The sequence below is a fragment of the Ammospiza caudacuta genome, chromosome 7, assembly GCF_027887145.1.
Source record: "Ammospiza caudacuta isolate bAmmCau1 chromosome 7, bAmmCau1.pri, whole genome shotgun sequence".
Lineage (NCBI taxonomy): Eukaryota > Metazoa > Chordata > Aves > Passeriformes > Passerellidae > Ammospiza > Ammospiza caudacuta.
The window spans coordinates 7,366,685-7,392,406 of NC_080599.1; the positions used below are offsets into that span (position 1 = coordinate 7,366,685).

General features: G+C 52.5%; 1 pseudogene; it reads left to right on the forward strand.

The window, feature by feature from the left end:
* The window catches only part of LOC131559613 (zinc finger protein 850-like), a 331,042-nt pseudogene that overhangs the window by 208,166 nt on the left and 97,154 nt on the right, over nucleotides 1-25,722 (forward strand).

Genomic DNA, 25,722 nt, shown 5'->3' on the forward strand with positions numbered 1-25,722 from the left:
TGTCTAGGACCAGTCTTTGGATGTAGAGAATTTTTGAGGTGGAATCCAATTTCAACCATGGGCACCTGGAGAAGCAGGACAGTTCTTTCCCATAGGAAGAAGAACACAGAACCTAACCCAGGGTTTTGGGGACAGATGAGGGTGATTCTTGTGAAACCATTGCCAGCCAGACTTGTCCTGGCAATATTCCTATCAGAACAATCTCTGTATATAAGGAAATTTGGAAGTGAAATCCCAATTCTGGCTATGGGTGCCTGGAGGAGAAGGACAATTCTTTTCCATTGGGAAGGAAAGCACAGAGCCCCAGTGTTTCAGCAGCAGATGAGAAGAGACCCTCAACATGCCAAGGTCATCTGGACAAGTCAGGCAGCCAACGAGAGGCCAAACCAGCCAGATCTGTTTCATGTTCCCTTGCTTTTATGAGGCCTTGCAGTATCACCATGGTCCCCTTGGTTCCATGGGGCCCTGCAGTGTCACAATGGTGCTTTGATTCCATGGAGTCCAGCAGTGTCACAATGGCGCCCAGGTTCAATGGGGTCCCAGAGTGTCACAATGGTCCCAACAATTCCATGAGGCCTTGCAGTGTCACAGTGATCTCCATTGTTCCACAGGCCCCACAATGTCACGTGACTCCTCTGTTCCATGAGCTCTGCAATATCACAGTGGACCTTTGGACCCTGGGGGTTTGCTGTGTCACAATGGTCTCCTTTGGCTCCACAGTGTCACAATTGACCACTGATGACACAAGGCCCTGCAATGTCACAATGGTTGGTTCCATGCAGCCCTGCAGTGTCACAAAGGCCTCTTGGTTTCACAAGGCCTCACAGCATCACAATGGTCCTCTTGGTTCTGTAGGGACCTCCAGGGTCACAATGGCCTCACTGGTTCCATGGAGCCTCATACTGTCACAATGGTCTCTGTGATTCCATGAGGTCCTGCAATGTCACACTGGACCTTTGGCTCCATGGCATCTCACAGTGTCACAATGGCCCCTTGGTCTCATGACACCCCAAAGTTTCACAATGGTCTCCACGGTTCCATGAAGCTCCGCAGTGTCACAATGGACCCTTGGTTTGATGCGGCCTCTCAGTGTCACAATGATCCGTGCATTCCATGGAGCCACACAGCATCAGTACACTCCCCTTGGTTCCATAAGGCCCAGCAATGTCACAGTGCTCTCCATGATTCCATGAGGCTCCACAGTGTCACAATGGTCCCTTGGTCTCACAGAGCTCCACAGTGTCACAATGGTTCCTTGGTTCCATGGGCCCTGTGCTGCTGCATTCCCCCCTCCCCTTCTCAGGCCACCCTGCCAGCTGAGAAATGCTCCTTGGGCCTCGGCCTTGGCCAACAGCCCCTGGGCTCAGCCCCTCTGCAGCTCATCACAAACACTGTCTGCTCCAGGCACTGCTGCTGCCCAAACAGCTCCTGGTTTCTCTAGGAGCAGCCCTGGGAACTGTTTTTGTTCCCTCAGTGGCACAACATCCCTGTTCACACAATGCCAAAGAAAGATGCTGATGCCAAGTGCGGCCAGGATGAGCCATTGCTGGGACTGAAGCTCCTCCTTGGGGCCCTGCAAACAGCGCTCCAAAAGGAGCCCTTGGAGCTCTCCTGGGCCAGCCACTCCCTCTGAGTGGGGCCTCTCCCAGCCGGGAACTCTCCCGTTTGCTGCACTCGGGGATCCTGAACAACCACAGAGCCTGGGCCGATCCCCCCACTCCTCTAGGCTCAACCCTTCACCTGCTGGGGAGATGGCAAAGGATCCACAGGGAGCATTCCCTGCCCTCAGGGAAATTGCTCACAGGTGCCTTGCACTGACTCTTTGTGTCTGTGTGCACACAGGAGTGCCTGTGCTCGAGAAATGTGGCAGAAATGCTGCACTCTGAGGGGTTTGAGTGCCTTGGATAGCTTAGTCAGTCAGGCCTGTAAGTGAGATTAAGTCATGAGGCCTAAGCAAAGTTAAATGCTGATAAGAGTTGTTCCTTTGCTAAGCTGTTATGTTTAATAAAAGTTATTGGCTAAGTTAAGTACTGTTAAGTGTTATATCACTGTTAAATCATTAAGTCATAGGTCTTAAATTAGATTAAATACCATTAAGTGCTATTATTTACTAAATTGTGAAGTTGAAGGTATCAGTTAAGGTTAAGGTCTTAGTTCAGTTCTGTTAAGTTTGGGCTCTGGTAAATATCCTTGTGTCACACACACACACAGGGACAGTTCTTGATTCTTTTCTGGTTTGGTTGCCTGGATTTTGTTTGGTTTTGTTGTTGCTTTGTTTCCATGCTGTGCCTGAAGTGTCCAGTCAGGAGCAGAGTGACTCTTGCCGAGGAAATTTGTGCTGCTGTCCTTTAATATTAAATCTGGTTTTTGCTGATCCCTTGCTGGGGATTTTTTCAGCGCTCTCAAGCCCTCCTTGGTAACAGGGTGAAGGAGCCCTGGCCCAGGCTTTGGCCCTGGGGGACATAGGGACGCTGCCAGGGGGTCCCTGTCCCCCTGTGCCACCCCCAGGGCCCCGTCCCCCTGTCCCCGTGTCAGGCTCTGGGGTCGATCTTGTGGAACATCCTCTGGGGGAGGCTGCGGGGCTGGGGGTGGGGGGACCTGGGGGGACAGGGGACCCCGCTGTGCACGAGCAGGGTTGGACTGCTCTGGGGGGAGCTGTGAGGGGGGCCGGGGCAGAGTGACCTCGCCAGTGACCTCACACAGCCCCTGTGATGTCACACTGCCTATGTGATATCACACAGCCCCTGTGATGTCACACAGCATCTTGTGATGTCACAACACCTCTGTGATGTCACACAGCACCTGTGAGGCCACACAGCCATCTCTGTGATTTCACAGGGCCCCCGTGATGTCACACAGCCCCTGTGTGATGTCACACAGTCCCCTGTGATGTCACACAGTCCCCTGTGCTGTTACACAGTTGCTCTGGGATGTCACAGAAGGTGCTGTTATGTCAAAGAATCACACTGCATTGTCACAGTTTGTTCTGTGATGTCACAGGCTGCGCTACGATGTTACACAACCACCCAGTGATGTCACAACCCATTCTCTCATGTCACAGAGCCACCCTCTATGATGGCAAGGTTCTGTGGCCTCACACTGTGATGTCAGTGATGTCACAATCCCCTCAGTGATGTAACAAAACCCTCTCTGTGATGCCATACTGCCACTCTGTAATGTCACAGCACACATTTTGATGTCACATCTTGCTCCATGATGTCATACAGCCATGCCTTGATGTCACAGCCTGCTCTGTGATGTCACACAGTCCCCTCTATGTTGCTGTAGCTGCTCAGTGACCTCACTCAATAAACTCTGTGATGTCCCAGTCCAATCTGTGGCCCTGGAACACAGCCCACTCTGTGCTGTCACACAGCCCCTTGCTGACATCACAGCTGATCTGTGCCTCTATGACACAGCCCCAGAGGTGCTGCTGTGACACAGCCCCCTCTGGGATGTCCCACAGCCCCTGCCAGTGCTGAGCCCCTGTGAGCTCTGTCTGTGCCCTGCTGGTGTCCCTGAGGGGCCCTGGCAGCGTCCCAGCCCTGCTGGGCTGTGCACAGGAGCTGCTCCTGGCCAGAGCTGTGTCTCTGCAGCGCTGCCCTTGCCAGGAGCTGCCTCTGGGCCAGGAACCTGGCCCAGCTCAGCAGCACAGACACAGCACAAGGACTTTAATGACCCTCTGGGGATTCAGTGCTCTTTGCATCAGACTCAGTCCCTCACAGTGTGCTCTAAAAACCTTCTCAGGGACTCAAAAAGAGGGTGAAACACTGAAGTTTCTCATACTTTAAATAGATCTTTCTGAGGGACAGGACTGAAAAAATGTCCCCAAATTCCAGGTAGAGCAGAACACTGGTAGCAGTGATGAAAGGTGGGGACAAGCAAGGGAAAGGTGTCTCTGATCCTGAGCAAACCTGTGTCTCTGTCCCTGCAGGCTGTTGGCATCCCCCAGCTGCCCCACCTGGCTGGGCCCTTCCTTTGCTGACAGCTCTGCCTCCTGCCTGCCTCTGCCTGCCCACACAGAGCCTTGGGCTGACCCAGGCTCCTGCTGGGGACGTGCTACACCACAGCCCTGCCCTGGCAGGGAAACTCCTTTCTCCTGGTGTCCAGTCTGGACTTCCCCAGCTGCACTTGGTGCTATTATGTCTTCTTCAGGCTCATTCCTACTTATGAAGAAAAGTTCCAGCCTCTCTAAAACCACCCTGTCATCCCTCCATGGTTACTCCTGTTCTTTTCCCAGTCTCCACACCACTGACCCCAGAGCCATTAGCCTCTACCTGCTGGTTTTGTGATGAGGCCTCCAAACCCCATCTTGGGAGACTTTTGTGTTTTCTCCAAGGTCTGTGAAAAGGGAAAAATAGTGGTCAAAGGTATTTTCTCCCAAATGTTGCCTTGACAGTACAAGGATCAATATCTCTAAACTAAACAAGGGTGGATTTACATTTGTTAGAAGTAGGAAATATTTTACAGCTATGAGAGGGGCACAAAACCACAGCTCTTTTTCCAGAGAAGTGGATTCCCCATCACAGGAATTGTCCAAGATCAGGAGCATTGCGTAGCCTGACCCAGTGAAACCCTCTCCTCCCCAAGGACAGAATTCCTGTTGTGTGGGTTCTCTGATGTGCTGGGTGCCCTTACAAGGCTTCTGGCCAGAATGTCTGCTGAGAGGAGCCAGGCTGTTGCAGGGGCTGTGACCTCACAGCCATGACCATGGCAGCCCTGTCCCCTGGGCCTGGCTCTGCTGCCATGAAGAGTTTTGTCATTAATATCTTGTCCCCAAGGTGCTGGGGCCAATGGCTTCCCAGTCAGGCTCCTGGGGCAGAAGTGGCTTTTCAGAGCCCAGCCAGGAATGAGCCCTGAGGAAGCAGCTCTGCAGGCTGGGCCGCCAAGGGAGGCTCCTGGCCATGGCCTGCAAGCAGCTGCTGCTGCCAAGGTGCCTTTGGTGCCTCAGGCTCTCCCTGGCACAGCTCCCAGCACGGCACTCTGCCCTTGTGCCCGAGCCCTTCCCTGTGCTGGGGCTGGCCTGGGGCTTTTCCTGCAGTGGGACCTGCCCTGCTCATGGCACAGGAAAGGCAGATCCTGCTGGAGCAGGAGGCTCTGCCTGCAATGGGCTCCAGCAACTCCAGCAAGGCCCTGCTGACCTCAAAATTGCTTCATAGAACATTATATTCTAATAATTGTTATGGCATCTGTACTGTGGAGTAAATAACTCTGGTTAAGATCTTTCTGTAAAATCATGATCACAATCAATCAGAGCGGTATTTGTATAAATGTATCTGGTATTCTGTCATTAATCCTGTGGGACAAATTGGGTTAAAGTTCAATTCTACCTGTCCAATCTTTTACACCTTTGACAAGTCTGGGGCTGGGATTGGATACAGCCACTCCCATTCTCCTCTCTTAGAAGGAATTGTAGAAGTTGAGGGATCCTGCAGGGGTTTGAGGATCCATGGTGACTGTTCAGTGTCATTTTTCCACCTCATAATTTAGCAGGAGGTTTTCCAATAAAGAAATAAAGCTTTTGCCTGAAGCTCCCACTGTGCCCATGACAGGAACCCCTATGAGTGTCTGGGACATCCCGGCTCTTTGGCAGCCTGGGGACTCCTGGGATGTCACTGTGGAGCCCCCCATGAGTGGCTGTGACAGATCAGTGCCTTTGCAGCCCAAGGTCCCCTGGCATGTCACCATGGAATGGCTGTGACTGCCTCTGGCCACAGGGGTCTTCACCATCCCCAGAAAGCCCTGGGAGGTGTCCATGGAGCCCCTGTCTCTGCCTGTGACATTCCAGCTCTGGAACAGCCTGGAGACTCTTGGAAAGTCCCCATGGAATCTCTCTGAGAGCCTGTGACAAACCTGATCCTTTGCAGGTAACCATCACCAGCATCCTGTTGTTATGGTCAGTTTCCATGGCAACCATCACCAGCATCCTGTTGTTATGGTCAGTTTCCATGGCAACCATCATGTGCCCCCTGTTGCTATGGTCAGTTTCCATGGCAACCATCACCAGCCCCTGTTGCTATGGTCAGTTTCCATGGCAACCATCACGTGCCCCCTGTTGCTATGGTCAGTTTCCATGGCAACCATCACCAGCCCCCTGTTACTATGGTCAGTTTCCATGGCAGTTCCATGGAGACCCCATGCCGGGGTGGTTGCCATGGACACCAGCTCAGGCCTGCAGCCACATCCCGTTGCCATGGCAACCATTGGCAGCCCCATCCCCAGGCTCATGGGATCCCAGAACCACAGAATGGGCTGAGCTTGGAGGGACCCATCAGGATCCTCCAGTCCAACTGCTGGCCCTGCACAGGACACCCCAACAATGCCAGCCTGGGCCTGGCAGCGCTGTCCAAACGCTGCTGGAGCTCAGAGAGCCCTGGAGCTGGGACCCTTCCCTGGGGAGCCTGGGCAGGGCCCCAGCAGCCTCTGGACAAAAACCTTTTCCTGACATCCAACCTGAGCCTGCCCTGACTCAGCTGCAGCCGTTCCCTCCACTCCTGTCCCTGGGCACCACAGGAAGGAGGTTCCCACAGCCCCAGCCAGGGACCCGCTTCCAAGGCTGTTGCCATGGCCACCAGGGCTGGGACCAGCTGGGATGCTCGGTTTCCATGGGCCAGGATTTAGGAATGGGATTCCCCAATTTCCTGCTTTTGCTAAAACTGCACTGCCCTCACTGCCCTCCCGCCTCCCATGGACAGCACAAAAGGCAAAGATCCCAGGCTGGGGTAAGAACAATTCATTGTGAACAGCAACAAGATAAGGAAGAAGCCAAACAGAAACAATATTGCTAACAGAAGGGATAAATGAAACTGTTTACAGGGAAAACTACAACACAGCCACCTGGCTCTTCCCAGAAACATATATCCCCCACCTGGAAAGGACACCCTTCTCCTGAGGGAGACAGTCCCTTTCCTGCCCCTGGCAGTGACCTGATGTGGGAGTGAATGTAATGACATGCCAATGGCCAGACCCTCATGTTCGTCAGTTCCACACCATGTCATTGACAGGGGAAGGAATAGGCAATAGGTGTCTTCCCAGCATGGATCACAGGGAACCTGGATCACCCAAGCTCTTCCCAACACAGTTTTCTCATGGGGGATGAAGCTCTTCCTGCAGCTGGGGCATTTCCAGCTTCCCTTACTGGTGCCTGCGTTGGTGTCTGGTCAAGTCAGTGCTGCTGGTGAACCTCTTCCCACATGGGGCGCACTGGTAGGGCCTCTCCTCAGTGTGGGTGTGTAGGTGGGTGACAAGGTGGGAGTTTTGCTTGAGGCCCTTCCCGCAGTTGGGGCAGCAGAAGGGCCTCTCATCTGTGTGAATCCGCTCATGCAGGAGGAGATTAGAGCTGCTCTGAAACCTCTTCCCACAGGTGGAGCACTCGTAGGGCCTCTCCCCACTGTGGATGCACTGGTGCCTGATGAGGTTGGAGTTGTGCTTGAAGCCCTTCCCACACTCAGGGCAGCGGAAGGGCTTCTCCTCTGTGTGAATCCGCTGGTGCTGGAGGAGATTCCAGCTAGTGTGAAACCTCTTCTGACACTCAGGACACTCGTAGGGCCTCTCCCCAGTGTGGATGCATTGGTGCCTGATGAGGGCGGATCTGTAGCTGAAGCCCTTCCCACACTCCTCACACTCATAGGGCCATTCCCCAGTGTGGATCATGTGATGACAAATCAGGGTGCTGCTCTGCCTGAAGCTCTTCCGACACTACCAATAATTGTGGGGCTTCTCCCTATCATGAAGCTGCTCATGGACCACCAGCTCTGAGCTCTGGCTGAAGCTCTGCCCACCTTCCTGGCTCAGGCTGGGTCTTTCCTACTCAGAGCACGCTGGGCTGGGTTTGCAGCCCATCCTTGTGCGGAATTGCTGGGGCTTTTCCTCCCTATTGGATTCCTCTGCCCTGGAGTCACTCATAACAGCTTCTTCCACGAGGTTCTGCTGTGGGGATTTGTCCTCCCTGGTCTCAATGCTCATCTCTTTGTCTGGGGGCAGAAGGACAAGGAGAGGATGGGATTTGCCTCCATGCCAGAGGGAAGGGGAAGGAGATCCCCCCAGGCAATCCCTGGCGGTAGGACAGTGTTGGCAGCAGGGTTGTGCTGCAGCCAGGGGCTGTGCTGGGAGATGGAGCAGGAGAGAGGGGAAAGGGGCACTGACTTCCTCTTCACCTGCCTGGGTATCCCGGGGCATCTTCCTCTTCCTCGCAGCCTCCTTCTCCATCTGACAAAGGTTTCGGGATGGGAAATCCTGTTTTGGGAGAATAACAAGGGCTGAGCACTTTGAGTTTTTTTTCTGGTTTGAAGGCAAACCTGGGAGACAGTCTTTCACAGACTGGGGGGCTTTGCCAAATCTAAGAATATTTTGTCTTTTTGTCCCTATCAACCTTGTTAACACCTGCATAGAGCTTTACCTTCCTTTTCAAAATGTGAATTCGGCCAAATTTCCACATTTCTTTTTTCAGAATGTGCCAGCATCTAAACTGGAGCTGAGCAGGACTAATGGAACTTGGAATTGCCAGGAATTTGCTTCTTTTGTCATTTCATTAAAGTTTGGGGGTTTTTTTTGCATTTCCATCAAAAGTGTCTTGTGGGAAAAGCAAATTCAAGTCATTTTTTGGAGGGTTAAGTTTGATTTCTGAGCAGAAACAATTTTACTTTGTTTCTGTCACCCCAGAGAGGGATAGAGACCCCCCCAGCCTCCCCAGGTGTGAGAAGGTCGGAGAGCCCCCCAGCCCCAAGCACCCTCAGCGGTGAGAGGGACACAGAGCCCCTGGTGCCCAGCCCTGCACAGGCATTGCCTGAGGCCAGAGGGATGGAGACCCACCGAGCATCCCCCAGGGTGAGGGTACAGAGAGCCCTGAGCATCCCCTGGGCTGAGAGAGACAGAGACCCCCCTGAGCACCCCCTGGCACAGGGGTGAGAGGGAGGGAGACCCTCCAGGCATTCTCTGGGGTGAGAATGATGGAGACCCCCTGGGGAATGGCCTGGGGTGATTGGCCCTGTGGACAGGGACAATAGCAACAAATTCCTCCTGAGCGTTCCCGAGGGTAAGAGGCACAGAGACCCCTTGAGCATCCCCAGGGCACTGGACAAAATAAATTAGGCAGAAATCAAACTTAATCCTACATAAAATACTTTCATGAATATTTGATTTTCCCAAGAGTCACATGTGATGAAAATGCAAACAACTCCCAAACAGGAATAAACTGACAATAGAAGAAATTCTGTGGCAATTCCAAGTTTCATTGGTTCCTGCACAGCTCCAGCTCAGCTGCTGGCAGGTTCCAATAAAAGAAAAGTGGAAATTAGGCCCAATACAGATTATTAAAAGGAAGGGAAAACTTTGTGTAGCTGTCACAAAGGTGACAGGGATGAAGAGAATACTGATTCTCACATTTGGCAAAGAACCCAAGCCTGTGAATTCCAGAGTTATTTTTGAATTTAGCTACTTGAGCTGGGCTTTTTGTGGGATTTATAGCAGCCTTGTGCTCCTCATTATGGGGTGAATGAACCTTGTCAGTCTCGCTGGTATCATTTGCTCCCTTTCCTCCAGTGATTTTAACAAACATTTCAAAGAAGGACAAAAAAATATTTTCTTTTTCACTGGCCACCTACAACAGCCATTTTCCTCATCAGTTCTCCCATAAGTTGCTCAGAGGAAGCTGTGTCCATGTTTCCAAGAGTTCCTCCAGAGAGAACCACAACCTCCTCATAGGAGGGAACCATGCTGTTGTCAAAGGCACTTGGGGTCAGAGAACAGTACCCTGAACCCACTATGGCAAAATAATGTTGCAATCTGGCTAAGAAAATTGCTGGAGAGATGCCTCTGCCCCAATGAAGGTGCTAAAAAGACCAAATCCAAGGTGGATTTTATTGAACACTAAATGTGAGGTAGAGAGAGAGATGGAAAGACAGAGAAAAGGGGGGAGAGTAAGGGAGGGACAGGAACAGAGACCTCACCTGGAGCAGGGCAAGTGTGACATTGTCCCCTGTGTGTGTGGCCTTCCCGGGGTGGGGGATTTACACTTGAGCCAGTTTGGGTAAGGGGGGTGGTGTTCACCCCCTGAGCAGGGATTACCCCACTGTTTCAGGTTGCCATGCAAGATGTAACCAAATGCAGGTTTTCAATCCCCATCTTCATCAACTGCTATAAACAGGTGGGGCAGTGTTCTTTATCTCTTCCATGACTCAGCCCTGATAACGCCCTCCAGGGGAGATATCTTCTGCTAATGGGCCATTGAGTGTCACTGCAGGACTGATAAAATTCCATCATCCCATTGTGGGATGCTCCACCCAGGGGGAGGATCCAAGCATTCCTACCTGGATATAAGCTGAGGCTGGAAATACCAGGAGCAGCTTGCCTAATGGATTGCCAGAGGACGAGAGCTCCATAACCAGCACTGGACCTTCAGAGGAAGACCAGACCCTTCTACAGGATCACTGTTTTGACAGAATCACCTTTGTCACTCCAACAGGACTGCAGCCTCCATTTAATGGGACTGCAGCCACCACCGTGACCAACAGGGTGTCAGGTTATATCCTGACTCTGTCAGTTTAAGGCAGGGTTTCTGTATCATTCCCTTGATCCTAATTTTGTTTTTGAATTGGAATTCTGGCTTAGACTCTCCCTCAGGTTTGCCTTCAATCCGGTGCAAAATTTAGTGTGCTCATTCCTTGTTTTCCTCCCAAAACAGGATTTCCCATTCCTAAAACTTAGCCAGATGGAGGGAGAGACTGCGAGGAAGATGCCCCGGGATACCCAGGCAGGTGAGGAGGAAGTCAGTGCCCCTTTCCCCCTCTCTCATGCTCCATCTCCCAGCCCAGCACAGCCCCCAGCTGCAGGACAACCCTGCTGCCAACGCTGTCCTACCAGGGATGCACTGGGGGGATCTCCTTCCCCTTCCCTCTGGCACGGAGGCAAATCCCATCCTCTCCTTGTCTTTCCTCCCCCAGAGAAGAAGCTGAGGATGGAGACCAAGAAGGACAAATTCCCCCAACAGAACCTTGTGGAAGAGGCCGTTTTGAGCAGTGCCACGGTGCAGAATTCCAACTGGGAGGAAATGCCTCAGAGATCCCAAAGGAAGAGGGGCTCCAAAGCCAGTCCAGGGTACTCTCAGGAGGAAAGACCCACCCTGAGCCAGGAAGGTGGACAGAGCTTCAGCCAAAGCTCAGAGCTGGTGGTCCATGAGCAGCCTCATGATTAGAAGAAGCCCTACAAGTGCTCAGAGTGTGAGAAGAGCTTCAGGCACAGCAGCACCCTGATCAGCCACCAGATGATCCACACCGGGGAATGGCCCTACACATGTGGGGAGTGTGGGAAGGGCTTCAGCTACAGCTCCGCCCTCATCAGGCACCAACGCATCCACACTGGGGAGAAGCCCTACGAGTGTGCCCAGTGTCAGAAGAGGTTTCGGACCAGCTCCAGTCTCCTCCAGCATCAGCACATTCACACAGAGGAGAGGCCCTTCCGCTGCCCTGACTGTGGGAAAGGCTTCAAGCGCAACTACACCCTTGTCAGCCACCGGCGCATCCACACTGGGGTGAGGCCCTACGAGTGTGGGGAATGTGGGATGAGCTTTAGCCAGAACTCTAACCTGATCTCCCACCAGAAGACCCACACCAGAGAACAGACCTATGAATGTGGGGAATGTGGGAAGAGCTTCAGTCTGAAGTCTCTCTCGAGCTGCCACCAGAGGATCCACACTGGGGAAGGGCCATACAAGTGTGGGGAATGTGGGATGACCTTTAGTAGGAGGCCCCCACTGATCATCCACCAAATGACCCACACTGGGGAGAAGCCCCACAAGTGCCCTGAATGTCAGAAGAAGTTTCACACCAGTTCTCATCTCGTCCAGCACCAGCGGATTCACACGGTTGAGAGGCCCTTCCGCTGCCCTGACTGCGGGAAGGGCTTCAAGCACAACTCCACCCTCATCACCCACCGGCGCATCCACACTGGGGAGAGGCCCTACGAGTGTCCCCAGTGTGGGAAGAGCTTCACCAGCAGCTCTCACTTGACCAGACACCAACGGAGTCATCAGTAAAATAAGCCCTGCACATGCCCCAACTGCAGGAAGAGTTCATGCACTGCTCCAGCTTTATCCCCCATAGGAGAACCCACGTTGGGAAGAGCCCTGGGGACCCATTTTCCCTGTGATCCATGCTGGGAAGACAGCTGTACCTTTTCTTGCCCCTGCCAATGATATGATGTGGGATGGAAGAACATGAGGGTCTGGCTATGGCCCTGTCATTACATTTACTCCCACCTCAGGTCATTGCCAGGGGCAGGAAAGGGACTCTCTCTCTCCCTGAAGAGAAGGGTGAAATTTCCAGGCAGGGGAAATTGTGGCCAGGCAGACCCAGTGAATTGTGTTTAGTTTTCCCTGTAAATAGTTTTTCTTATCCTTTCAGTTATCAATATAATTTCTGTTCCATTTGTTCCTTATCTCATTGCTTTTCCCAATAAATTGTTTTTATCCCAGCCCGGGATCTTTGCCGTTTGTGCTTTCCATGGGAGGCGGGAGGGCAGCGAAGGCAGGGCGGTTTTAGCGGGAGCAGGAAATATGGGAATCCCATTCCTGAACCCCAGCCCGTGGAAACCGAGCATCCCAGCTGGTCCCAGCCCTGGTGGCCATGGCAACAGCCTTGGGAGCAGGTCCCTGGCTGGGGCTGTGGGAACCTCCTTCCTGTGGTGCCCAGGGACAGGAGTGGAGGGAACGGCTGCAGCTGAGTCGGGGCAGGCTCAGGTTGGATGTCAGGAAAAGGTTTTTGCTCAGAGGCTGCTGGGGCCCTGCCCAGGCTCCCCAGGGAAGGGTCCCAGCTCCAGGGCTCTCTGAGCTCCAGCAGCGTTTGGACAGCGCTGCCAGGCCCAGGCTGGCATTGTTGGGGTGTCCTGTGCAGGGCCAGCAGTTGGACTGGAGGATCCTGATGGTTCCCTCCCAGCTCAGCCAATTCTGTGGTTCTGGGATCCCATGAGCCTGGGGATGGGGCTGCCAATGGTTGCCATGGCAACGGGATGTGGCTGCAGGCCTGAGCTGGTGTCCATGGCAACCACCCCTGGCATGGGGTCTCCATGGAGCTGCCAAGGGACTGAGCATAGCAACAGGGGGCTGGTGATGGTTGCCATGGAAACTGACCATAGCAACAGGGGGCTGGTGATGGTCGCCTGCTAAGGATCGGGTTTCTCACCGGCCCTCAGAGGGGTTCCTTAGGGACTTTCCAGGAGTCTCCAGGCTGTTCCAGAGCTGGAATGTCACACACAGAGACTGGGGCTCCGTGGACACCTCCCAGGGCTTTCTGGGGATGGTGAAGAGCCCTGTGGTCAGAGGCAGTCTCAGCCATTCCATGGTGACATCCCAGGAGACCTTGTGCTGCAAAGGCACCGATCTGTCACAGGCACTCACGGGGGCTCCATGGTGACATCCCAGGAGTCCCCAGGCTGCCAAAGAGCCGGGATGTCCCAGACACTCACAGGGTTCCTGTCATGGGCAGATATATTTATATAAATATGTATTCTCTATTATGGTAATGATTAGACAAAACTGCCTTAATCAGAAATATGCCAGGATGTAAGAGACGTAAAATATATTATACAGAGCACTAGGAAATTATTTCAAAGCAACTGTATTAAGCAAAACCTGTAATTAAGCAGAGATTGATGTCACTCCCCCAGACCAATGACCATGGGCAATTCCCTTTGGCTCAGCCTGGAGCAGTGACCTTGAGGGTGTCCCCACTGCTGGGAGGAATCCCCACACCCCTCAAGAAGTGAAATGTCAGGAGATGCTGCCATTAAAATATGGCATGGAGCTTTTCTCGTCTGAGGTGCTGCCCTGTCAGTCAGGTGTGCCCAGGCTGGGCCAGCTCAGCAGCGCTGCAGAAGCTCTCAGTGGTGTCACTTGGTTGTTCCTCTCTCTGGGGATTTTTCCAGCTCTGCCACAGCTTCAGCTCCCTCTGAGGATGTTGAACTTTGGGATGGAGGAGTCAGGCTGGTGTCAGCATTATTCACCCCCAAAGCAGTGTGACCCCCCCCCCCCCCCCTTCATTTCCCACTGGGGGCTTTGCAAACAGGACCTTGTTGGAGTTGTTGGAGCCCATTGCAGGCAGAGCCTCCTGCTCCAGCAGGAACTGCCTTTCCTGTGCCATCAGCAGGGCAGGGCCCGCTACAGGAAAAGCCCCAGGCCAGCCCCAGCACAGGGAAGGGCTCAGGCACAAGGGCAGAGTGCCGTGCTGGGAGCTGTGCCAGGGAGAGCCTGAGGCACAAAAGGCACCTTGGCAGCAGCAGCTGCTTGCAGGCCATGGCCAGAAGCCTCCCTTGGCAGCCCGGCCTGGTGGCCACCATTGCAGAGCTGCTGCCTCAGGGCTCATTCCTGGCTGGGCTCTGAAAAGCCACTTCTGCTCCAGGAGCCTGACTGGGAAGCCATTGGCCCCAGCACCTTGGGGACAAGATATTAATGACAAAACTCTTCATGGCAGCAGAGCCAAGGCAGGGGCAGAGGAAAGGGCAGAGCCAGGCCCAGGGGACAGGGCTGCCATGGTGATGGCTGTGAGGTTACTGCCTCAGCAGCGGCCTGGCTGCCCTCAGCAGACATTCTGGCCAGAAGCCTTGTGAGGGCACCCAGCATATCAGAGAACCCTCAATGCAGGAATTCTGTCACTGGAGATGAGAGGGTTTCAATGGGCAATGCTGCACAAAGCTCCTGCTCTTGGACAATTCCAGGGATGGGGAATCCACTTCTCTGGAAAAACAGCTGCAGTTTCCTGCCACTTTATTAATTGTAAAATATTTCCTCCTTCTAACAAATGTTTATTTGTCCCCATTCAGTTTAAAGATACTGACCCGTTTTCTGTCACTGTAGGATTTAGGAGAAAATAACTTCGAATGCTACTTTTCCCTTTTCACAGACCTTGGAGAGGACTCAAAAATCTCCCAGAATGGGGTTTGGAGGCCTCATCACAAAACACCAGGCAGAGTCTGTGGCCTCTGTTGTCAGTGGTGTAGAGACTGAGGACTGAAAGGGAATAGCCTGGGAGGGATGGATGGGTGGTTTCAGAGAGGCTGGAGCTTTTCATCATAGTAGGAATAAGCCTGAAGAAGACCTAATAGCACCAAGTGCAGCTTGGGAGGTCCAGACTGAACACCAGGAGAAGGGAATTTCCCTGTCAGAGCAGGGCTGTGGTGCAGCACGTCCCCAGCAGGAGTCTGGAGCAGCCCAAGGCTCTGTGAGGGCAGGCAGAGGCAGGCAGGAGGCAGAGCTGTCAGCAAAGGAAGGGCCCAGCCAGGTGGGGCAGCCGGGGATGCCGACAGCCTGCAGGGACAGAGGCGCAGGTTTGCTCAGCAGCAGAAACACCTTTCCCTCGCTTGTCCCCAGCCATCATCACTGCCACCAGTGTTCTGCTCTACCTGAAACCTGGGGACACTTTCTCAGTCCTGTCCCTCAGATGGATCTATTTAAAGTATGAGAAACTTCAGTGTTTCACCCTCTTATTGAGTCCCTGAGAAGGTTTTTAGAGCACACTCTGAGGGACTGAGTCTGATGCAAAGAGCACCAAAGCCCCAGAGGGTCATTAAAGTCCCTGTGCTGTGTCTGTGCTGCTGAGCTGGGCCGGGCTCCTGGCCCAGAGGCAGCTCCTGGCAAGGGCAGCGCTGCAGAGAGACAGCTCTGGCCAGGAGCAGCTCCTGTGCACAGCCCAGCAGGGCTGGGGCACTGCCAGGGCCCCTCAGGGACACCAGCAGGGCACAGACAGAGCTCACAGGGGCTCAGCACTGGCAGGGGCTGTGGGACATCCCAGAGGGGGCTGTGTCACAGCAGCACCTCTGGGGCTGTGTCACAGAGGCACAGAGCAGCTGGGATGTCGGCAAGGGACTGTGTGACAGCACAGAGTGGGCTGTGTGGAGTCACAGATTGGACTGGGACATCACAGAGTTTTTTTGTGTGAGGTCATTGAGCAGCTACAGCATCATAGAGGGGACTGTGTGATATCACAGAGCAGGTTGTGACATCATGGCGCAGCTGTGTGACATCATAGACCTGGTTGTGAGGTCAAAGTGTGTGCTGTGACATTACAGAGTGTCAGTATGACATAACGGAGAGGATTTTGTGACAACACAGGAAGGGGTTGTGACATCACACAGCTGTCTGTGACATCATAGAGTAGGGTGTGTGGCCATATAGCAGATCCTGCCATCATAGAGGGTGGCTCTGTGACATCAGAGAGTGGGTTGTGACATCACTGGCTGGGTGTGAAATATCATAGAGCAGGCTGTGACATCACAGAACAGACAGTGACATCACAGGGTGATTTTCTGACATCACCGAGTCTTCTGTGACATCAGAGAGGGTGTGTGACCTCACAGAGATGGCTGTGTTACATCCCAGGGGCTGTGTGAAATCACGGGGGCTGTATGACATCACAGGGGCTGTGTGAGGTCACTGGGGCTGTGTGACATCATGGGGGCTGTGTGAGGTCACTGGGGAGGTCACTCTGCCCCGGCCCCCCTCACAGTCCCCCCAGAGCAGTCCAACCCTGCTCGTGCACAGCAGGGTCCCCTGTCCCCCCAGGTCCCCCCGCCCCCGGCCCCGCAGCCTCCCCCAGAGAATGTTCCACGAGATCGACCCCAGATCCTGACACGGGGACGGGGGGCCAGGGCCCTGGGGGTGGCACAGGGGCACAGGGACCCCCCGGCAGTGTCCCCGTGTCCCCCAGGGCCAGAGCCTGGGCCAGGGCTCCTTCACCCTGGTACCAATGAGGCCTTGACAGCACTGAAAAAATCGCTAGCAAGACAGCAGCAAAAACCAGATTTAATATTAAGGGACAGCAGCACAAAGTTCCTTGCAAGAGTCACTCTGCTCCTGACTGGGCACTTCAGGCACACCAATGAAACAAAGCAACAACAAAACCAAATCCAGTCAATCAAACCAGAAACGAACCAAGAACTGTCCCTGTGTGTGTGTGTGTGTGTGTGTGTGTGTGTATGTGTGTGTGCGTGTGTGTGTGTGTTTGTGACACAAGGACAGTGAGGGCAAGGATAAAAAGAATACGGCCTGAAAGCTTAACAGAGCCCAAACTTAACAGGACTTAACATAACCTTGACTGATATTTTAAACTTGACATTTAACAAAAGAACAGCACTTAACTATTTAAGTATTAACTTTTTAACCTAACTTATAACCTATGACTTTGCAATTCAACAGAGGAATGACATTTATCAGTATTTAACTTAGCTAATAACCTAAACCTAAAAACTTAGCAAAAGAACAACTCTTAGCAGCATTTAACTTAACTTAGACCTTGTGACTTAACCCTCCTTACAGGCATGACCGACTCAGCTATCCAAGGCACTCAAGCCCCTCAGAGAGCAGCATTTCTGCCACATTTCCCCAGCACAGGCACTCCTGTGTGCACACAGACACCAAGAGTCACTGCAAGGCACCTGTGAGAAATTCCCCTGAGGGCAGGAAATGCTCCCTGTGGATCCTTTGGCATCTCCCCAGGGGGTGAAGGGCTGAGCCTGGAGGAGTGGGGGGATCAGCCCAGGCTCCATTGTTCGGGATCCCTGAGTGCAGCAAACGGGAGAGTTCCCGGCTGGGAGAGGCCCCACTCAGAGGGAGTCACTGGCCCAGGAGTGTCACTATAGGACACGAAAGAACACAAGCTCACATCGTTGTTGCCAAGGTGAAGAAAAAAGGGGAAGTTTATTTTCTGACTCCAACATTTACAGTTTTCCAAAAGTGATAGTGGATTGGAGGGTCACAGTCCCACCTCTCCAATGACACTGGACAAACCAACACAAACCAACAGTCCATCAACTTTCTCCTCCTCCATAAAGGAATGCAAAACAATGAATTATTTACAGAAAGTGTGTGAGAAAGTTCACTTCAAGAATGTCAACATCAGAAGGCTTAGAAAATCTTAAAATACCAGGGCGACACATCACCCTTTTCCGTTTAAAAAAGAAAAAAAAGAAAATGAACAATATGAAAAAGAAAACATGAACACTGTTCAGTGTCCACTTGCCGAGGAATCATCGGAGTGATCACTCTCATCATCTGCATCCGAATCATCACTCAATGATTCACCCACTTGATGCCTTTCAGGTTGGTCACGGTTTCCATCTTGCTCATCGGCTGGATTCTGTCTCTGCAGTCGCAGGTCAGGGCGAAAACATTTGGAAGGTACCCAGCGTACCCCAGTATCTGTGGATACACAAGCATACCCGCACCCCGAAGCAATAAGGTCATAGGGACCTTCCCACTTGTTTGGTGACTAAATTCCGCACCCGAACCTTCGCTCGAGGCTGATGTGCCTCGTCCGCAGCCTGCCACGAGAGATGGTGATTCAAAATGACAGGGTTATTTGAGTTCTGTGGCACAGTGAGATGATTGATTGTACACAAAGCTTTTGCGAACCGACTGTGCGGGGTTTCACCCTGCATTCCCCATTTTTGTTTTTGAAAAACCTGCTTCAGAGTACCATGAGTGTGTTCTACAATACCTTGACCAGCTGGAAAATGAGGGATACCAAACTTGGGTGAGACACCCCACAACTGCAGGAACTGCCGCACCTTTTGCAATGCGTAAGCAGGACCATTGTCGGTTTTCACAGCAGAATGTATGCCCAGAACGGCACAGGCCTGCCTCCAGTGGGCAAGGACATCACGGGCCTTCTCCCCTGTGTGAGCCGAAGCCCATATCGCAGAGGAGAACATGTCCACAGTGACATGCACATACTTGAGCCGACCAAACTCAGCAATCTGGGTGACTTCGGTCTGCCAAAGCTCCAAGGCCCTAAGGCCTCTGGGGTTTACCCCTGCCGGCAAAAGGCAGAGCAAGTGCATGGCAGTTGTCACATGGCTCAACAATGTCATGAGCCTCAGTTGGTGTCAGCTGAAACTGCTTCTGCAGGGTATGTGCATTTTGGTGGAAAACCCCATGCAATGCCTTGGCCTGCGCGAGTGTATCAGGCTGAGGTGCTACCCATGCTGGGTTAGCCAGCTTGTCAGCCCTCGCGTTACCTTCCACTATAAAGCCTGGTAAATTGGTGTGACTCCTCACATGCAGAACATAGAATGGATGAACTCGGGCCTGAATGGCACACCACAAGGTCTTCAGTAAATGAAACAAGGCAGGATTACTGACCTCCTTCAAAACAGAATGACCCAACCTCTGTGCGGTATTGGCCACATAGGCGGAATCCGTGACCAAGTTGAAAGGTTCCTGGGAAAATTTCTCAAATGCCATGACAGCAGCCCTCAGTTGCAACCAATTGGGCTGACCCATCCTCATGACCTTCCAGAATCTGCCACTCAGATACGTCACTCCAGGTAACAATGGCCTTTCCTGTTTTCTCTGAACTGTCAGTGAAGACGGTGGGTCCTTGCACAGGTTCCTAGCTATTTTTGGGCCGCAAAGAGATTTGTGTGAATTTTGCCATATGCAGTAGCCTATGACTGGGCAGATGATAAATGATCTGCCCTGAAAAGTTTTCCAGAGCACTCTGCAGGGACACACTGTTTGCAAAGCTCCAGTCAAAATCCTCCCGTTGCACCGGGAGTATGATCTTTGCAGGATCTGCACCCATCAATTGCAAACACCGTTGCCAGCATTTGATTCTCAAGCAAGCAATCAGCTCAAACAATGCAGTTGCCGTCTTCTGCAACTGATGGGGCAGAAAAACCCATTCCAACACGTGCAAGGAATCAGACCATTTGTCACTCCATTGGCCAATGATACCTGTGGGATGCGAATCTGGAGTGGTGATGAACACAGTGACATCAACGGAGGGATCAATGCAATAAACCTGACAAGCCGAAACAGCTTGCTGAACCACCTGCAACACCTTATACGCCTCAGGGGTCAGTGTGCGAGGCGACTTTAAATCAGAGTCTCCTTTCAACAAATCATACAGAGGAGACAGCTGTGCATCGGTTAGTCCCAAGTATGGATGTTACCAAGTGATGACACCTACATATTTCTGAGCATCATTCAGTGTCTTCACAGAATGCACAAATTGCACCTTCTGGTGACGGATCGTCCGTTCCAGAATTTTGACCCCTAAGTACTTCCAAGGTGGTTTTTGTTGAACCATTTCTGGAGCCACCTGCAGTCCATGAGCATGCAAAGCATCGAGCAACTGAGGCTGAATCCTCAGCAGCTCATCCTGGGTGGACGCGGCCACCAAAATGTCGTCCATATAATGCTACAGACGCGCATCAGGAAACTGCTTGCGAACTCCAGACAAGGCACAGGCCACATACCACTGGCATATGCAGGAGAATTGTGCATGCCCTGGGGCAATGTCCTCCATTGATATCCCTGTGCAGGCTCAGCCTCATTAATCGCTGGTACTGAGAAGGCAAATTTCGGTCTGTCATCGGGATGCAAAGGAATCGTAAAGAAACAATCCTTTAGATCCACAATGAGGACCGGCCAGCCTGCAGGAAGCATGGTAGGCGATGGCATGCCCGCCTGCAATGGTCCCATGCTTTCCATCACGGTATTGACCTTCCGGAGGTCTTCCAACAACCTCCATTTCCCAGATTTCTTTTTGATGCAGAAGATAGGAGTGTTCCAGGGAATGGTAGAAGGCTCCAGATGACCCTGGTCCAATTGCTCCTGCACCAGATTCTGAAGGGCGACCAATTTATCTTGAGGGAGGGGCCACTGCTTCTCTGAGATAGGTCTGTCCACCAGCCACCAAAAAGGAGAAGAAGAACACTCTGCGCCCTTCATCGCAGTGGCCCCCATCAAAAATCCATCCCGATGCACACCCCCCAGACAGACAGAACATCCCTCCCCCAGAGATTGGCTGGAGTAGAAGTAACATGAGGCCTAACCCAGGCTGTCTGTCCCTCTGGGTTCGCAACCAGCACAGGACACTGGCTCACATAGCATTGCGCCGTCCCTCCCAGGCCCACAACAGACATCTCCACTGGATCCAGGGGCCACTCTGGGGGCCAGGCAGCAAGGGAGAGAACCATGATGTCAGCACCACTGTCAAGAAGCTCGTGGAGGTGGATTTCCAACGGTGTCGCACCAGGAACTGTGGAGAGATTTATTAATAGTTGGTTAGCTGAGAAAGGCCACGCTGAAATAATGCCGCTGGTTAAGCTGAAGGAGAAAAGTCAGAAGTCAGCAAGCTAAAAGGAAAGGTCAGCAGTGACCTTGCTGCAACATGAGGAAAGGGAGTAGAGATTAGTCCTGAATATATCCTGAGAATATGTGAAAAGTATCAAAAGTAGAACCATAGGAATGCAGAAGTAGGCGTAGGTGCTGATATGTAACTGACCAATCCTGAGCTCAACTTTTGCAATATGTATGAAGCTCATTATGAACTGTATTTAACCCGCCGTACTGATCAATAAAATTGGGCCTTTGATGATCAAATTGATGTCTGGGTCTCCTTCCGTTGACAAGGAGCAGACAGGGTACACAGCATCTTGGGATGGTCCTTGGTCAGGACAGCAGTTCAGCGAACTTGAGGTGGCCCAGTGGATCCAAAGCCACCAGCTCCATGCGACCGGTTAGCTGTTCCTGTGAACAGACGACGTAAAAGGCACAAGTTGAGCAAGTCGCATCCCTTTTGGGATCGTGACGGGACGGGGTAGGTATGGAGACCATGGCACAAATCTGCCTTGTGAAATCTGCATCAATGAGCCCCAGGTGCACAGTGATGCCCTGAAGGGTGGCACAAGACCTCCCCATAAGGAGAGCACTCATGCCCCCACCCAAGGGACCAAAGGCATCCAGGAGAACCTTGTGTATTTTACAAGATTCTAAGACAACTGTTGCTGCAGTGCAGACATCCACACCTGCTGACCCGCAGGTGCTGGCTGCACGCCAGCAAAGGACATCTCCATCGGCTCCTGGGTATGGAGAGAAGCTTGTGTCTGGGCGCATCCCTACTGTGCGCTCTGCTTCACGTTTCCCGAGTCCGGTAAACCCTGGCCATTAACATGAACAGTTGCCTTGCAGATATTGGACGTGTGATTTGACCTACCACACTGACCGTGGAAGAACATGGGGAATTTGACCTTCTGTGCTTTCTTCCCCTGCTTCTTGCCAGCCTGCGCAGTCCCTGCTGTGGCCGCCTGCCCTGCGGTGCCGCCCAAACTGGCAGCCACAGCAGCCAACTTCTGACCCCAGGGGATGATGTCCGCACAGGCCTCCGCCATCTGGGAGACAGTAGGAAAACCAGGCACAGCCGCTATGACCCTCTTATAAGCAGCATTGCAATTACACCTCACAAGGTTTGCAATCACAATCCTCCTTGGCCCGGGATCAGGCACCTGCCTCTCCACATATGCAGTCAGCCTTGCCGCAAATGCCATGAAAGACTCATCAAATCAACCCCCTGGACAATGGTCGCAAGCGGCAGCCATTTCCAGGGTCTGAACAATCACTGCAAAGCCCAACATGTGACATTGGTCAAGCACAAGGGGATTGAATCCAGCCTGCCCCTGAGCATTTTCATAAAGCCCCGTGCCCAACAGCTTGTCAGCAATAACCCCACACCTGGGGTCCTGCGGTGCCAGTGCAGCATTCTGCACCACCGCATGGGCCACCAAAAGAGACCACTTGGTCTCAAAAACACCAAATTGCACAGGGTCAAAAAGAGAATGTGCCACACGATGGATGTCATGAGGTGCCAGCACGTCTGAAGAAACCCTCTGGAGAGTCTGCATAATCTCAGCAGACCCCAAACCATCCTGTGAGATGCAAAGCTGTGTTTCATGTCAGGTACAAACAGGTGACGTGTACTTGTGAATGCAAAATCTGTGGACACCGACAATGAGATAGTTGCGAATTCTAATAATAACTGAGGAAAATAAAGCATGGAAAAAGGCCTTTGAACCTATCTTTTGTTTGCAATTAACCCTGGTTGATTTAGGAGCATTGGAATTAAGGTGTTAAGGATGTTGCTTTTTGCTTGCATTTAATCCATAAAAAGATCTGCAATAATAACCTTTTGAAGTATAATGTTAGAATATTACTTGTATCATTGAAACTATAGCTTTGGAATATATATAAAGGAAATATGCTTATCTCTCGCCTTATTGAAGCAGAGAAAAACAGCTTGAGAAAGGAAGATGAACATCACCTCAATGATTTAGGGTTTTGACCAAAGGGAAGCTGGACATCACTGTTATGAGATTTATAGTCTCTGCAATTAAAAGGTGGACCCACATCTGGGGAGCTCGACCCCACCAGATGGGATTCGTCTTTCTTCTTTCGGAAACTGCACCGTCACCATCTGGGGATACTCCTTTGAGATACATCCTGAGAAATTAAAATCACAATAATGTATAGAATTGTGATGTAATATTGTGGGATCTCAGCACCTCAGGATGGAGGTGCAGAGGGGCCGAGACCACCCTTGGGGGGCTCAGGAATCCTGGAATGTTGCCAGAAGTGTCTGGTGGCAGGATTTTGATCCTACACAGGAGATGAGACCTGTATGAGGACTGGGAGGAATTCACTGGGTGAATGGTGAAGGGATAAGTTAGTTAAAGTGTAAAACACAGGGTTTAGGATTTTGGTACAGGGGGGTCTAAAGAAGTAAGATGGAGGAATTGGGGCGTGTCCTGTTCTTCTTCTTCTTGGCCTCCATCTTCTGTGGTGGTGGTGGCACTTTGGGATTGGTTATTACTAGAAGTGCACCGGTTAATAAGGGTAGAAGGTATTGGGGAGAAATGATAAATATTGTACACGTAACTTCGGGTATAAAGATAAGTGACTGCCCAGGGGTTTGAGGAGTGTGCCCATGGCTGACTTGCTGTGCAGACCTCTGTCGGGCTGAAAGAAAATCTTTTAGATAAACAATTAATAAACACCAAGACCGAGACAAGATCAGAAGTCTCTCCTCGTCCTTTGAAGCGCCGGGCTCTTCAAGGCCATCTCTGGGCCTTTCCAGGCCACTTAAACAGCACAGAAAACCTTACAAGTGGCGTCCCTGAGAAATCACCAGGACATAAATCAGCCGGGAGAAAAATGAAATCTACATAATATTTTGGAATAAAATTTGCTGATGAGTAAAAAATTGGAAATAGAAATTGCTGAAATAAAACCGATAAGTACCCCTATAAATACCTTTAACCATCAACTATAGGTGTGCAGTTGGAAGGAAAACTTCCCCCACTGTACCCAGGGCTGTATTGCTCATACTTTACCATATTAAATAATAAATTGATTGCTGCTTGAATATTGGCCTAGTCAAGCTTCTTATTCATAACAATGCTGAGCAACCACATCACAGACTTCTCTCTCCAGCTTATATGAAAGGGGTTCATGGGTGTTATGAGTAACACCCCTGAGCATAGGGAAAGCCTGAGAACCCCATGGCAAAGCCACCACACCTGCTGTGTCCCGGTCCTTGGGCCCCACATGGACAAAAGGAGATGACTGACTTGGAGCCAGGTCAACACCACTCGCCCCTGCATCCCCTGCAGCACCGGCAGAGCCAGAGGAGCCCACTCTGTGATCCTGCGCATGCCACAAGGACACAGGCTCATTCATCTCGTCGGTCTTAGTTTTGGCTTCTCGCCAGAAACACACGGGGTTCCTCAGATGCACGGTCACCTGGCACGAGGGAAGCGTCCACAAAATCGACGAGGAGGGGTCCACGGCCCCGAGCACCCACCGGCTTCCCGCCGGCCGTGTCGGCATTTGCACTAAAGGTAAGTACCTCAGCACCCTGTCATGCTGCAGCCCTGGCAGGGGGCACCTTGGCAGGCACAGGTGCCAGCACGGCCTGCAAACCTGGCGTGGGCTGGGACGAGACCGGCGTGGGCCCCCCGGCCCTCAACATGGGGGAGGAGCAGGATGCCGAGAGAGGTGGGGCCCGCGGAGCCACATCACTGCAGGGCAGCACAAGGGAGCCCGGCACAGCCCCTATGAGCGTCCATCCTGAGCCGCAAGACTCCACAGCGGGCACCACACCGACCGAGAGGAGTGGGGTGGCTTTCTGCCCAATGGAGGGGGGCCGGACGGAACACCGGCCACGGCCTCACACCCGGCAGCTTCCACCGACTGTGCATCCCCGGCAGACTGCACAGACTCAGAGATAGGCGAAGCAACGCCCCCCACCAACGAGCCCAACTCGAAGGCGGTTGAACTTGCCCCTGCTGTGCTCAGGGGGAATGTCGTGGAAACACCGCAGTTCGAACACAGAGTTGTCACCGAATCAGACTCAATCTGAAGTGGAGGCTGATCCTCAAGTGCTGGGAGACACAAAGAGAGGGCAGCACACCCCCTGCCCCGCCGCCCGCATGGGGCGGGGCAGGGCGAGGACAGCCCACTGAATCCACAGACCCCCCCAGAAGCCCATGGGGCTCCTCCCCCCAGACTCAGCACCAGCTGGCCAGGAGCCCAATCCACCCCGGGGGAACAATCGGCATCCCCCCATTTGGACCCATAACCCAGCACACCGTCCCAGGGCGGGGGAGAGAGCTCCACATTGCACAGAAACTCAAACTCCCCCTCGTCCACGTCTGAGACAGAAGGGCTCCTCTGGGAACTCCAAGAGGTACAAGAACCAGACCCTCACCAAAGCTCCTCACACTTTTTCCACTGCACCAGCAGCGATCCCACATCTACGGTGCAATCATCAAAGAGGGCCTCCATGAGGCGGACCCCCACGAGAGACCACTCCTCCCTGGAGAACACCTTCGCAGGGTCTGAAAAGAGCTCTTGCTCTCGGGCCCACAGAAACAATCTCTCAAAATCATCCCAGGAAA